The following is a 15,450-nucleotide window of genomic DNA, read 5'->3' as shown; positions in this document are numbered from 1 at the left end:
ACACACATATATACAATCATCTTCTTTATCTTTCTGTCTGTTGATGGACACTTAGGTTGCTTTCATAGCTTGGCTATTATAAATAATGCTGCTATGAACATTGAGGTGCATGCCTCTATTTTGTTTCCATTTTCTTCTGATATGTACCCAGGAGTGGGATTGCTGAATGATATAGTTTTTAGTTTTTTGAGGAACCTCCATACTGTTTTCCATGGCAGTTGTACCAATTTACACACCCACCAACAGAATATGACAGTTCCCTTTTCTCCACATTCTCGCCAACATTTGTTACTTGTCGTCTTTTTGGTGATTGCTATTCTGACACATGTGAGGTGATACTGTGCTTTTGATTTGCATTTCTCTGATGATTAGCAGTGTTGAGAATCTTTTCATGTGCCTGTTGGTCACTGTATGTCTTCTTTGGAAAAATGTCTATTAGGTTTCCGTTCATTTCTTTAAATCATTTTTTGATAGTTGCAGCAGTGATTTATATATTTTAGATGTTAACCTCTTATTGGCCATATTACTTGCATATATTTTCTCCCATTCTGTAGATTGTTTTTTTGCTGTGTCCATGATTATCTCTGCTTTTAATTTTAATCTAATTAAAATTAGATCAATTAATCTAATTAAAATTAGAACAATTAATCTAATTAATTAGTCCCATGTGTTTCTTTTTTAAATGTCATCATTGATTTTTCATATTTTTGGTGTTTTAACCCATAAATTTTATTATGCCTTTAGACTTCCCTGGTGGCTCAGACAGTAAAGCATCTATCTACGATGCAGGAGACCCAGGTTCAATCCCTGTGTGGGGTTGATCTCCTGGAGAAGGAAATGGCAACCCACTCCAGTATTCTTGCCTGGAAAATCCCATGGACAGAGGAGCCTGGTAGGCTACAGTCCATGGGGTTGCAAAGAGTCAGACACCACTGAGCGACTTCACTTTCACTGTCTTTCAGATGCACAAAATGCCTCATCTTGGTCTAATGGGAGTCTCTTCACATTGGTTCCTGAGTCCTTTTTGGCATGGCCCCAAGAGTTTCTGATAGCTTCCTTACTTTCTGGTATAATAAGGTATTTTAAGCTCATCTTGCATATTTTCTGTCATGGACCTAGAATCTGTAATTTCCCCATTCTGCCTCCTATAGTAGGTAAAGATCTTCAGATAACACAATTTGTATGCTGGTGGTGCTTCTTGCTACCAAATCTGTTGTTATTTTTAAGTCTTTTCAGTGTACGATGCTATACATTATAAATATGTACTCATATTTCCAGTTCTGATGATAATACAGAGGTTAAATTTAAACTTTTTTATTTTATGTTTTTTCTATCATACCAAAACTCCTAGGTCCTAAAGACAGTGATTATGTTAAAGTGATATTGCTTTATTATATTATATTAACTATATATAAAAATACATTGTGTGTGTAGTAGTTTCAGAATAACAACATCAGTATCATTATAATATTATTACATTAAACCATTTTAGAATTTCTTTCTACAGTTTTGTCCTTAAGGGGGCTTCCCAGGTGTTGCTAGTGGTAAGGAACCTGCCTGTCAATGCAGGAGACACAAGAGACGAGGGTTTGATCCCTGGGTTGGGAAGATCCCATCGAGGAGGAAATGGCAACTCTTTCCTGTATTTTTTGCCTGGAAGATTCCATGAACAGAGAAGCCTGGTGGGCTGCAGTCCATGGGGATGCAAAGAATCAAAATGATTGAGTTACTGAGCACAACACACCGAGTCCTTAAGGTATACCCCTCTAAAGATGTATAGATAAACTACTCTGTTTAAATCACTTGAAAATGTTCCTCTCTATAAGCTCTGCCCACAAATTTATATCAATTTAACTTTTTCTTCTTCTTTTTGGGGGGAATTTTTTAAAATTTTGCTGTATAATTGTGCGGACAAGGTTTATTCAGAGAAGTCTAACTACTGTGCCTACCCCATTGACTTTGTTCATTCTCCTCCCATTCTTCACCTTCAAATTTTCTCTTTATATGATTGATATGAGGATGAATTGATTTAATGCATAGAGAGTGAATAGTCTATATTTTAAGTATTCAGAAAATGGCAGCTATCATTATGGGAAAGGCATATGACTGGTTATTGTCTCTGAAGTTTCCAGATTTAACTACTCTCTACCATACTCCGTTGAGTGGTGACTATTCGTCTTGACTGAACCCTGATTTGTATATGTAAGTAATTTAAAACTACTTCTTCAGAAACATCAAGCTTCTACTTGAGTGTTAGACGTGTTACGGCTTTCCTCCGGTGATATATAAAGTGGGCAGGAAAGTTGTGAAAGTGAAAAAAGTCCAAGATTCAATGTTAGAAAAATGCTGGTTCAAATCTCAGATTTGTTATTTATTAGATGTTTTATGAGATAAATTTCTTAGCCTCTCTGAGCCTTAATTTCCCACAAATATAACAGTGATGATCATGTCCAATATTATTATTTTAAGAATTAAATGAGCAGACATATAGAAAGTGACCGACATAGTACCTAGAATATACTGGTGTTCAAGGAAAGCTTTACTTTTTTACCTTTTAATCTATATGAAAACCATCAGCAGTGATAGAGAACAGACAGGTTTTTCTTTGAGCAGCACTTAACAAATTTCTGTTCTGTTTGCTTGTCCTAGAGAACTCATCCCTGTTTAGTTCAGTTGCTCAGTCATGTCCGACTCTTTTTGACCCCATGGACTGCAGCACACCAGGCTTCCCTGTCCATCACCAACTCCCAGAGCTTGCTCAAATTCATGTCTGTCGAGTTGGTGATGCCATTCAACCATCTCACCCTCTGTCGTCCGCTTCTCCTCCTGGCTTCAATCTTTTCCAGCATCAGGGTCTTTTCCAGTGAGTCAGTTCTTCATATCAGGTGGCCAAAGTACTGGAGTTTCAGCTTCAGCATCAGTCCTTCCAATGATATTCAGGACTGATTTCCTCTAGGATGGACTGGTTGGCTCTCCTTGGAGTCCAAGGGACCCTCAAGAGTTTTCTCCAACACCACAGTTCAAAATCATCAATTCTTTGGTGCTCAGCTTTCTTTATAGTCCCACTCTCACATCCATACATGACTACTGGAAAAACCAAAGCTTTGACTAGACAGACCTTTGTTGGCAAAGTAATGTCTCTGCTTTTTAATATGCTGTCTAGGTTGGTCATAACTTTCCTTCCAAAGAGTAAGCGTCTTTTAATTTTGTGGCTGCTTTAACCATCTGCTGTGATTTTGGAGTCCCCAAATATAAAGTCTGTCACTGTTTCCATTGTTTCCCCATCTGTTTGCCATAAAGTGATGAGGCTGGATGCCATGATCTTAGTTTTCTGAATGTTGAGTTTTAAGCCAACTTTTTCACTCTCCTCTTTCACTTTCATCAAGAGGCTCCAGTTTCATTAAGAGGCTCTGCCCTAAGGGTGGTGTCATCTGCGTATTGGAGGTTACAGATATTTCTCCCAGCAATCTTGATTCCAGCTTGAGCTTCATCTAACCTGAAATGTCACATGATGTACTCTGCATATAAATTAAATAAGCAGGGTGACAGTATACAGCATTGACTTACTTCTTTCCCCATTAGGAACCAGTCTGTGGTTCCATGTCCAGTTCGAACTGTTGCTTCTTGAACTGCATACAGATTTCTCAGGAGTCAGGTTAGGTGGTCTGGTATTTCCATCTCTTTAAGAATTTTCCACAGTTTGTTGTGATCCACACAGTCAAAGGCTTTGGCATAGTCAATAAAGCAGAAGTAGATGTGTTTTTTTTTGTTATTCTCTTGCTTTTTTGATGATCCAATAGGTGTTGGCAATTAGATCTCTGGTTCCCCTGCCTTTTTTAAATCCACCTTGAACATCTGGAAGTTTATGGTTCACGTACTGTTGAAGTCTGGCTTGGCCTGACCTGACCATTTGACCATTACTTTGCTAGCGTGTGCTGCTACTGCTAAGTCGCTTCAGTCGTGTCCGACTCTGTGCGACCCCATAGACGGCAGCCCACCAGGCTCCCCCATCCCTGGGATTCTCAAGGCAAGAACACTGGAGTGGGTTGCCATGCTGGCGTATGAGATGACTGCAATTGTGTGGTAGTTTGAACCTTCTTTGGCATTGCCTTTCTTTGGGATTGGAATGAAAACTGACCTTTTCCAGTCCTGGGGCCACTGCTGAGTTTTTCAACTGGCAAAGTTTTGCTGGCAGATTGAGTGCAGTACTTTCACAACATCATCTTTTAGGATTTGAAATAGCTCAACTGGAATTCCATCACCTCCACTAGTTTTGTTCATAGTGATGCTTCCTAAGGCCCACTTGACTTCACATTCCAGGATGTCTGGCTCTAGGTCAGTGATCACACCATCATGATTATCTGGGTCATGAAGATCTTTTTTGTATAGTTCTGTGTATTCTTGCCACCTCGTCTTAATATCTTCTTCTGTTAGGTCCCTACAATTTCTGTCCTTAAATGTGCCCATCTTTGCATGAAATGTTCCCTTGGTATCTCTAATTTTCTTGAAGAGCTCTCTAGTCTTTCCCATTCTATTGTTTTCCTCTATTTCTTTGCACTAATCAATGAGGACAGGTTTCTTATCTCTCCTTACTATTCTTTGGAATTCTGCATTCAAACTGGTATATCTTTCCTTTTCTCCTTTGCCTTTTGTTTCTCATCTTTTCTCAGCTATCTGTAAGGCCTCCTCAGACAGCCATTTTGTTTTTTTGCATTTCTTTTTCTTGGGAATGGTCTTGATGACTGCCTCCTGTACAATGTCACGAAACTCTGTCCATAGTTCTTCAGGCATTCTATCAGATCTAAACTTTTGAATCTGTCACTTCCACTGTATAATGGTAAGGGACTTGATTTAGGTCATACCTGAATGGTCTAGTGGTTTTCCCTACTTTCTTCAATTTAAGTCTGAATTTGGCAGTAAGGAGTTCATGATCTGAGCCATATTCTGCTCCTGGTGTTGTTTTTGCTGACTGTATAGAGCTTTTCCATCTTTGGCTGCAAAGAACATAATAAATCTGATTTCAGTGTTGATCATCTGGTGATGTCCATGTGTAGAGTCTTCTCTTGTGTTGTTGGAAGAGGGTGTTTGCTATGACCAGTGCATTTTCTTGGCAAAACTCTATTAGCCTTTGCCCTGCTTCATTTTGTACTCCAAGGCCAAATTTGCCTGTTACTCCAGGTGTTTCTTGAGTTTCTACTTTTGCATTTCAGTCCGCTATAATGAAAAGGACATCTTTTTTGGGTGTTAGTTCTAGACAGTCTTGTAAGTCTTCATAGAACCATTCAGCTTCAGCTTCTTCAGCAATACTGGCTGGGGCATAGACTTGGATTACTATGATACTGAATGGTTTGCCTTGGAAACAAACAGATCATTCTGTCATTTTTAAGACTGCATCCAAGTACTGCACTTTAGACTCTTGTTGACTGTGATGGCTACTCCATTTCTTCTAAGGGATTCGTACCCGCAGTAGCAGATATAACGGTCATCTAAGTTAAATTCATCCCTGTACCACTGTCCATCCATTTTCATGCTTATGCACCTCCGGATTCCCACTCCACCCTGCTCTTTGCCTCTGAACACTGACCTACATGAATCACGACCTACTGTATCAAACCTACATGACCTACTGTATCAAAAGGATCCATGTCCTCTAGCTTCCTGTCGAGTCTGGTCAAAGGCCAGGAGATTTGTAAAATGATCAAGGAATTTGTGGAGAAGACAATGGCAACCCACTCCAGTGTTCTTGCCTGGAGAATCCCAGGGATGGCACAGCCTGGGGGGCTGCTGTCTACAGGGTCACACAGAGTCAGACAAGACTGAAGTTACTTAGCAGCAGCAGCAGCAAGGAATTTGTTCCTCTAGCTCCCTTTCCTGTAAGGGTGCTATTCCTTCAATGGTTCCTCTCCGGAAGTCCTGTACTGCCTCATGTTGATTTCTCTAAATTGTCCCCATTCCTTTGTAAGGAGTCCTTTTACTCAACTCCAATTACCCAGTTTGAGTGGTGCCATCTATTTCCTGCAGGGACTCTGATTGATACAATTTCCAATCAAGAAAATAATGAGACTGTTAGTCTAAGGAGCACATCTTGCCTCAATTCCGTCAGTTATTTTGAAGTCCTAGAAGTGAAAGTGTTAGTCGCTGAGTTGTATCTGACTCTTTGTAGCCCCATGGATTGCAATTCAGTAGGCTCCTCTGTCCATGGAATTCTCCAGGTAAGAATATTGCAGTGGCTTGCCATTCCCTTCTCCCATCCCAGGGATCAGACCCAGGTCTCCTGCATTGCAGGGAGACTCTTTACAGTCTGAGCCCCTAGGGAAGTCCTTCTGAAGTCCTAAACTCACATAAATTTGGAATTACTGAAAAGCAGAATACCTAGACTTCAGTAAATTATCCCAAACAGCAAGTCACTCAACCAGTTTTGCTTTAACCTCTCTGTCCTCAGTTTTTAACCTAGGGTCAGTACAGGATATGGTCACATGCTGTCCATTCCTGCAAGTTTAATAAATGTCCTATTGAACACAGCATCCATTATTGTGGTCAATGTCTGTGATATGGTAACATGAAGAGATATACGCTGGAACTACTGCTCTGTAATTTACTGGTTACCAAAGCATATTTCTCTGGGCTTCAATCTATTCTCCTGTAAAATGAGACAGCAATACTTATAAATTTGTATTAGTGAGAGAAAAAAAGCTTTCTAAAGAACTCCATAAATATTCATGCATAGTATGAATATATTAAACTTCTTTAAAAATTTAGCACTTAAAGAAAAGTAAAGTTTTCTTTACTTTCTTACTAAAGTAAGCTTTGCTTACTCTGTCCTGTTGAAAACAAGTATATGACTCATTAGCTTATAAGAAATGCACAATTCACTGTAATATTTCATTATATTTTGCTAGTATTTTTATACCTTGTTTTTCTACATGATTTTCATTCCTATTTTGACAAGGAATGTTATATGCATGTACATTTACATGCGTGTTATATTTTAAGATATATCAAATTATTTGGGTGAAGAAGGATGGGGTCTAAACAAACAAGCCAATACATTTTTAAAAAATAATTTATCCATAACTGTACAGATTCTGGGGTGAAGACTCTCATATCTTTCAGCAACATTCCTCTTAATTCTGCACCCAAGCAGTGTTCATAGTAATGGTCCAGCCTTCTGTGTTTATGATTCATTATGTGAAAATCAGCAAGATTGACATCTGTCTACCCATAAAAAGATGTTGTATAAGTATTATTATAATACATATTTTATATATATATACACATATATATATATATAACAATCCCTGTCCTACAGTTTATTGGTATAAGAACAGGAGAAAGGGAAGGAAGAGAAGAAGGAAGAAGTGAGGTAAAAAGGGGAGGAGAAGGTTGTAATATCCATTCAAGCTTTTTTCAATTTTCATTCCCAAGTAAGGGTCTAGAATTATTATCATCAGTATAGTATATTCACCTCTGCCCATCAATGTTCTTCTATTGGTTTCTGTTCACCATATGACTCTGTTCATGAATATTCTGTTCTTATTCCACAGAGAGAGGGGCTCAGTTCAGCTCCCTCCCAGCCAATCACCACTGCTTCCAAGAGACCACATCCTTTCTCCAAGTCCAATAAAATCCAGGACTTGTGAGACACCATTGTCTAATTTTCAAATCAACAGGACAGAAGCTAGAACATAAGCTTTATCTGTTAGAATAAGGTGACATGCTTGAACTATAAGATCTGCTGCCTTATTTCAGGCAAAAGAAAAATTTTGAGTAAAGAACAGGTATAAATGTGTCTATCATCAAAAGAAGTATAGAACTGTCTCAGACAGTTGTAAATCCAAGTGGAGATGGTAGATTTTTAAATACACCCCCCAGGCCAAACAAAGAACTTATTTGTGTATGGTGAGGTATGATTTACCAAGGAAGCGTGCTCACTGTCCTACCTGAGACATCCTCTTGGAAGACACCTGCAGCACTGTTTTCAACGTAAAGCACCAGGTCATTAGGGCTCCGTCAATCAAGTGGCTGATCCCTCCAGATATGGCTGGTGAATAAAGAAGGCACTTCTCAATTTCAGACTGAAAGTCACACTCCACCTGCTCTGAACCCTTGGGTTTTTGAGAAAACAGAAGTTAACCTCATCTACTTCCATGCTAAAAGGATTTGAGACTTTAGGAATTCTTTCACCCAAGCAGAAGCTGATTCTTCAGGTATGTTCCAAAACACTTCTGGATTCCTTTATCTCTTCATCATTGCTTGATTATTTGTAGAAAAATATGGCGTCCAGTGCCATATTTAATTTTTTGATAATTTAGTTTTTATTTTACTCGGGGGTATAGTTGATTTCCAATGTTGTATTAGTTTTAGGTGTACAGCTAAGTGATTCAGTTATATAAATACATAAATCCATTCTTTTTCAGATTCTTTTCCCATAGAGATGATTACAGAATATTAAGTAGAGTTTCCCGTGCTATGCAGTAGGTCCTTATTGATGATCTATTTTTTATAAAGTAGTGTGCATGTATTAATTCCAAACTCCTAATTTATCCCTCCCCAGCACATTTTCCCTTTGGTAACCATACAGTTTTCCAAGTCCGTGAGTCTGTTTTGTAAGTAAGTTCATTTGTATATTTTTTTAGACTCCACATATAAGTGATATCATATATTGTTTTTCTCTGATTTGCTTCACTCAGTATGACAATCTCTAGGTCCGTCCATGTTGCTGAAAAATGCATTACTTCATTCTTTTTGTGGATGAGTAGTATTCCATTCTAAATATATGCCGCATCTTCTTTATTCATTCGTTGGTTGGTGGACATTTAGGTTGCTTCCATGTCTTGGCTATTGTAAATAGTGCTGTAATAAACACTGATGCTGTATGCATCTTTTAGAATTGTAGTTTTCTCTGGATATATGCCCAGGAGTGGGACTGCTGGATCATATGGTAGGTTCCAGTTTTAGCCTTTTAAGGAACCTCCATACTGTTCTCTATGGTTGTTGTATCAGTTTGCCTTTCCACCAACAGTGTAGGAGGGTTCCCTTTTCTCCACACCATCTCCAGCATTTACAGTTTGTAGACTTTTTGATGATAGCCATTCTGATTGGTGTGAGCTGATACTTTATTGTAGTTTTGATTTGCATTTCTCTAATAATTAGTGATATTGAACATCTTTTCACGTGCTGTTTGGCCATCTGTATGTATTCCTTAGAGAAATGACTGACTAGATATTCTGCCCATGTTTTTGGTTGGTTTGTTTGTTTTTATGATATTGAGCTGCATGAGCTGTTTGTATATTTTGGAGATTAATTCCGTATTGGTCACTTCTTTTGCAAATATTTTCTCCCGTTCTGTGGGTGGTGTTTTCATTTTGTTAAGTTTCCTTTGCTGTGCAGAAGCTTTTAAGTTTAATTAGTTCCCATTTGTTTGTGTTTTTATTTTCATTATTTTAGGAGGTGAATCCAAAAGATCTTGCTGTGATTTATTTCAGAGCATGTTCTGCCTCTGTTTTCCTTAAGAGTTTTATAGTATATGGCCTTACATTTAAATCTTTAACACATTTGAGCTTATTTTTGTGCATGGTGTTAGAGAATGTTCAAATTTCATTCTTTTACATTAAGCTATGCAGTTTTCCCAGCACTACTTATTGAAGACACTGTCTTCCAGTTATTTGCTTGCTCTACTTCTATCCATTGATCTATATTTGTTTTTATGCCAGTACCATACTGTTATGATGACTGTTGCTTCAGACTGTGTAGTCTGAAGTCAGGGACTCTGATTCCTCCAGCTCCATTTTTCTTTCTCAGGATTGCTTTGGCCCAGTACCATATAATAATAAAACACTTATGTTTCTGAAGATATAGGTAAAGAAATTGAAAACAAAATATTAGTTGCTCAGTTGTATCTGACTCTTTGCTACCCCATGGACTATAGCCTGCCAGGCTCCTCTGTTCATGGAATTCTCCTGGCAAGAATACTGGAGTGGATAGCCAGTCCCTTCTCCAGGGGATCTTTTCAACCCATGGATCAATGTGGGTCTCCTGCATTACAGGCAGATTCTTTACTGTCTGAGCCATCAGGGAAGCCCATAGCTAAATAATCAAACCCTAAAATTTTTCAATCAGAGAGCAAATTGAAAAAAATCATGCAATCAACACCTGTATACAAATCACCTAGATTGTATCATTAACCTTTATTAGACTTGCATTCATTACATACCTATCTATTCATCCCTCTCTATTACACATATCATTCTATCTATTTTTGAGGTATTTTAAAGCAAATTGCAGATACCCAATTCTCTCTAAATTCTTCACCATGTGCATCATTAATAGAGCTCAATAACTGCTCAACAGTTATTTTCTTTGGATATAAAATTTCCATACAGTGAAATACACAAATCTTTACTTTTGTTGCATTTTGATAATGCATACATCTGTTGTAACCCAAGCCCCCTATTAAGATAGGGATATTACCATAACCCCAGACAGTTTCTTTTCCCCCTTTCCAGTCAATCACTATCCCTTCTACTCTGGAGATAAACTTGGTTCTGATATTTTTTCCTGAAAAAAAATTGTATTTGCTTGTTCTAGAATGTCATATAAATAAAACTGTGCAGTATGCATCCTTTGTACAAGACTTTTTCACTCAGCTGAGTGTTCAGCAGATTTATCCATGTCAATGCATGCACAAACAGTAAGTCTTTCCACTTTATTGTCGAGTAGTATGCTACTGTATGAATATCAATGTGCTTATCTATTGTCCTGTGGATTGACACCTGGGATCTCCAGATTGTGCTGTTATCTTCTAATTTATTTTGGGTAAATAACTAGGGTTGAGATTGCTGGGTTTTAGCTACAAGTCACTTTTTGGTGATTGCTTTATGGATGACAATAGTCATTCTTAATTTTTCAAAGTCTACTCTAGAAAATTCGCAACTATAAAAGTCCATCTAGTCCTTTTAATACATAAGCCTATAGGTCTCAAAAACATTACAAGTTTTGCTTTAAATATTTATATATATTTTAAAGAAATTAAGAGGAAAAAAAAAGAACTTTTATATGTACCCCCATAAGAGTTGGACACGACTCAGCAACTTCCCTTTCACTTTTCACTTTTCATGCATTGGAGAAAGAAATGGCAACCCACTCCAGTGTTCTTGCCTGGAGAATCCCGGGACGGGGAAGCCTGGTGGGCTGCCGTCTATGGGGTCGCACAGAGTCGGACACGACTGAAGTGACTTAGCAGCAGCTTAGTTATCATTATCAGTTATTTCAACTTCTTTTTGAGAAGCCAAGTATCATTTTGTCTTACTTTTTATCAGCCTAAAGAACTTCCTTTTGTACTCCTTGCAGTGCAAATCTGAAGTCAATGAATTCAATTTTGCTTTCTCTAAAAATGTATTTACCTTTTGAAGATTATTTTTTCTGGATTCAGAGTTCTATTTTTTCCAGATTTATTGAAGCATGATTGACAAATTATATATGTTTAGAGTATATGTTTGATATTCATATACATTGTGAAATTATTAGCACAATCAAGTAATTAACATATCCATCATCTCACATAGTTACCATGCTTGTGTATCTCTGTGTGGTGAGGATACTTGAAATATACCTCTTTATAAATTTCAAGTTTACAACATATTATTATTTACATTAGTCATCATATGCATTGGCTCTCTAGAGTTTATCCATCTAATAATTGGAAATGTGTGCCCTTGCTTATTATCATTTCTTGTCCCCCACCCTTAAGCCTTTGGTAATCATCATTTTCTCTCTGTTTCTTTGAGTTCAGCTAAATTTTTTCCCTTAGATTTCACATACAAGTGAGATAGTACAATACATATCTTTCTGTGTCTGGCTTCCTTTATTCAGCATAATGTCCTCCAGTATTACAGAGAATATTTTCACTACCCTAAAAATCATCTGTGCTCTGTTTACCCAAACCCTGCAACCACTGATCTTTTTATTCTCATATTTTTAAGTCTTCCAAAATATCTTATAGTTGCAATCATACAGTATGCAGCCTTTTCAGATTGGCCTCTTTTGCTTCATAATATGCATTTAGGTCCCTCCATGTCTTTTCATGGCTTGATAGTTCATTTATTTTTACCAATGAATAATATGTCATTTCCTGGACAGTTTACTTATCCATTCACCCCAATGAAGGACAGTTCAGTTGCTTCTGATTTTGTCAATTTAAATAAAGCTCCTATAAAATCCATGTTGATGTATTTTGTGGATGTAAGTTTTCAGTTCACCTGGCTTAATATTAAGGAACATGATTGTTGGATCCTAAGAGGGTTAAGAGGATGTTCAGTTTTTTAAGAAATTGTCAGGCTTCCTCCTAATTTTCCATATTATTTTCCGTTTCTGCCAACGAGTGATAGTTCTTGTTCTCCACATCCTTGCCAGCATCTGGTGTTGTTAGTGTTCTAGATTTGGGCTATTTTAATAGATGTGTAGTACTATCTTACTGTTGTTTTACTTTGCATTTCCCTGAGGTGATATTTCATTGCATTCCCCTGATGACATATACTATAAAGTACCTTTTCCTATGTTTATTTGCTATCCGTGTATCTTCTTTCATGAGTAAATATGTATTTTTATGTCTAGAATCACATTAGAGTTTCCTTTGGGTTCTTCCTAATACTCTGTCTTTTTCTGAGAGAAAAGATCTCTGACGTTTCCAATCTTTTTCTTTTGTTTCAAACATACTTTTCTTACTTCGTTTCTTTTAGTTATTAAAATCCTACTTTAAAGTCTTTAAATAATACAGTTGTTTCTGCTCACTCTCCAACAAAATAGAAATTTCATCTATTTAGTTTTGAATGCACACGTGCTCAGTCGCATCTGACTTTTTGTGACCCTATATGGGGTCGCACAGAGTCGGACACGGCTGAAGTGACTTAGCAGCAGCAGCAGCAGGCTCCTCTATCTGTGGGCTTCTCCAGGCAGAATACTGGAGTGGGTTGCCATGCCCTCTTCCATGGGAGGGTCTCCGGCATTGCAGGCAGATTCTTTACCACTGAGCCACCAGAGAAGCCCCTTAGTTTTGAATACAAATGCCTAAAGTTATACAAAAGCAATGAATATACCCCTAAAATTATTGTTAGATATTTATAACAATAGCTATTATATGTGACCAATAAAGAAAAAAATTAATGACTGACTCCATATTCCACAGTAAGATCCTTCTGCTACAGCTACTTCCAGATATCTGAGAAGACTGGCCAAGACAGTGGAGTAGAAAGATGCTGAGTTCATCTCCTCTCGCGAGTACAGCAAAATCACAACTATCCGCAGGACAACCAGGACCCACCAGAAAAGATCTTCTACAACTAAAGACATAAAGAAGAAACTTTATGAAATGGGTAGGAGGGGCAGACTTGCACTATAATTAAATGTTATACCACTGGGTGGGCAACCCACAAGCTAAGAGAATAATTACATTGCAGACTTTCTCCCCTAAAAGCAAGAGCACTGAGCCCTAAATTGAGCTTCTCAGCCCAGGAATCCTGGACTGGAAAGATGAGCCCCCAGAGCACGTGGCTTTGAAGACAAGTGGGGCTTCCTGTTGAAAGTCTCGTAGGACTGAAAGAAATAGAGACCTCACTCTTAAAGGGTGCACATAAAATCTCACATGCACTGGAACCCAGAGCAAAAGCAGGATTTTGATAGAAACCTGGGCCAGACCTACCTGCTGATCTGTGGGAGAGGTGGGGTGGAGGGGCAGCTGTGGCTCACCCCGGGGACTTAGACAATGGTGGCAGTCACACTTGGGAATGTTCTACTCTGTGGACACTACTACTGGCATTGTGGGATCCTCCGTCTAGCTTATTAGAACTAAGACCTGTTCCTGAAAATCTGTAGGCACCAGTGCTGAGGATGCCTCAGTCCAAACAAGTAACTGGGTGGGGACACAGCCCCACACATTAGTAGTCAGGCTGCCTAAAGACTTTTTTGAGCCCACAGGTCCCTCTAGACTGACTCACTCACAGGGGGAAGACACTAGACACAAGAAATCCACAATCCCACAGATTATAGACCCAGGCCACCCACAGTAGGCCAAACTCTACCCCGGGACCAAACGCGCCTTGTCCACTAGCAGGCCAGCACCAGCTTTGGGACATCCCAGACTCCATACCCAACTGTGTCAGGAGCCAGCCCCCCTCATCAGCTCTCTAGGATCCCTGGGCCCTGCAGCCAGACTCCAGGACCCAGCTCTGCCTGTCAGTAGTCCAGCGTTAACCACAGGACCTGGCTTCACCCACCAGTGGGTGGGCAATAGCCCTGGAGTCTTCTGGATGCTGAGTCTGCCCACCAGTGAGGGTCCTAGGGTCCCCTAGTGTTCTTTGGCCAGCCACCTCATGACCAGATCCCATCTGGCAGGGCCTTGCCACCAACCAGGCCAGGGGCCAACCAAGCCTACCAGACTGCTCACATAGTCAGCCCACCATAAAAGAAGGGCCCGCACTGCCCTCTTATGGGCAGCCCTAGAACACAGAGCTTGGGCGACAAGAGGGGCGTGCCCTGCTGGGATGCACTGGCTGCCTCCTACAGAAGGCTACTTCTCCAAGGTCAAGAAACATAACTAATGTCTCACATATATAAAAATACAAATAGCAACTTAGATGAAATGAGGTGGCAGAAGAACAGGTTCCAGACGAAGGAAGAAGACAAAACCTGAAAAGAAGACCTAAGTAAAGTGGAGATAGGCAATCTACCCAAGAAAGAATTCAGAGTAATGATCATAATGATCAAAGAATTCAGGAGGAGAGCAGATAGATGCACAGAGCAAGAAGTTAGAAGGTTCTAATGAGTTAGAAAATAGAACAACCTGAGATGAAGAATACAACAATTGAAATAAAAAACTAGAAGGAATCAACAGTGGACTAGACGATACAGACGTAAGGGCCAGTGAGGTGGATGATGGAGCACCGGAAATCACTGCCGCTTAACAGAAAAAAAGAATGAAGCGAAATAAACACAGTTTAAGAGACATCTGGAACATCAAGGACACTAATATTTGCATTACAGGGGGTCCCAGAAGGTTGAGAGAGAGGCCCAAAGATCATCTAGCTGAGGTTGGAATACAAGGATGGATACATATTTTTCAAAGGAAATTATAGATCACCTGTCCTATAATGTTTAACTTATTAAGAGTTTTATCACTCTTGCAGAAATTTTGGTAACAGGGCTTGCATACATAGAAAATTAAGTGTAAACTCCCAAACACGGTAATTATTAACTCCAGGCAAACAAAAAGCTAAACCAGAAGAAAAACCTAAACTATGTAGTATACTTACTGAGCTGTGAATAATAATTATGTAATAATGATGTAAATACTGAATGTAAATTTAGTCCCAGATTATGATATACCTGCACTGAAAGGATGGTCAGAGAGAACCAGGATATATCTGTACAGACAAGGGGGTGGGGAAATGAAAGGAA

General features: G+C 38.9%; 1 protein-coding gene and 1 long non-coding RNA gene across 29 annotated transcripts in view; one reads left to right on the top strand and one right to left on the bottom strand.

Annotated features, from left to right (window-relative positions):
• Positions 1–15,450, bottom strand: part of LOC147367731 (uncharacterized) — a 651,563-nt gene that overhangs the window by 101,527 nt on the left and 534,586 nt on the right. The window lies entirely within an intron of this gene.
• Positions 1,197–14,332, top strand: LOC147367735 (uncharacterized). Its single transcript, XR_015132034.1, has 4 exons — positions 1,197–1,756; positions 2,126–2,202; positions 7,545–8,207; positions 13,184–14,332. It is a non-coding gene; the product is annotated as an uncharacterized LOC147367735 (long non-coding RNA).

The sequence above is a fragment of the Bos grunniens genome, chromosome 8 (assembly GCF_055505025.1).
Source record: "Bos grunniens cultivar Pamir isolate PY7600 chromosome 8, Bosgru_T2T1.0, whole genome shotgun sequence".
In the NCBI taxonomy this organism is placed as follows: domain Eukaryota; kingdom Metazoa; phylum Chordata; class Mammalia; order Artiodactyla; family Bovidae; genus Bos; species Bos grunniens.
The sequence above is the reverse complement of the archived record's forward strand: the minus strand, read 5'-3'. Positions and strand labels throughout refer to the sequence as shown.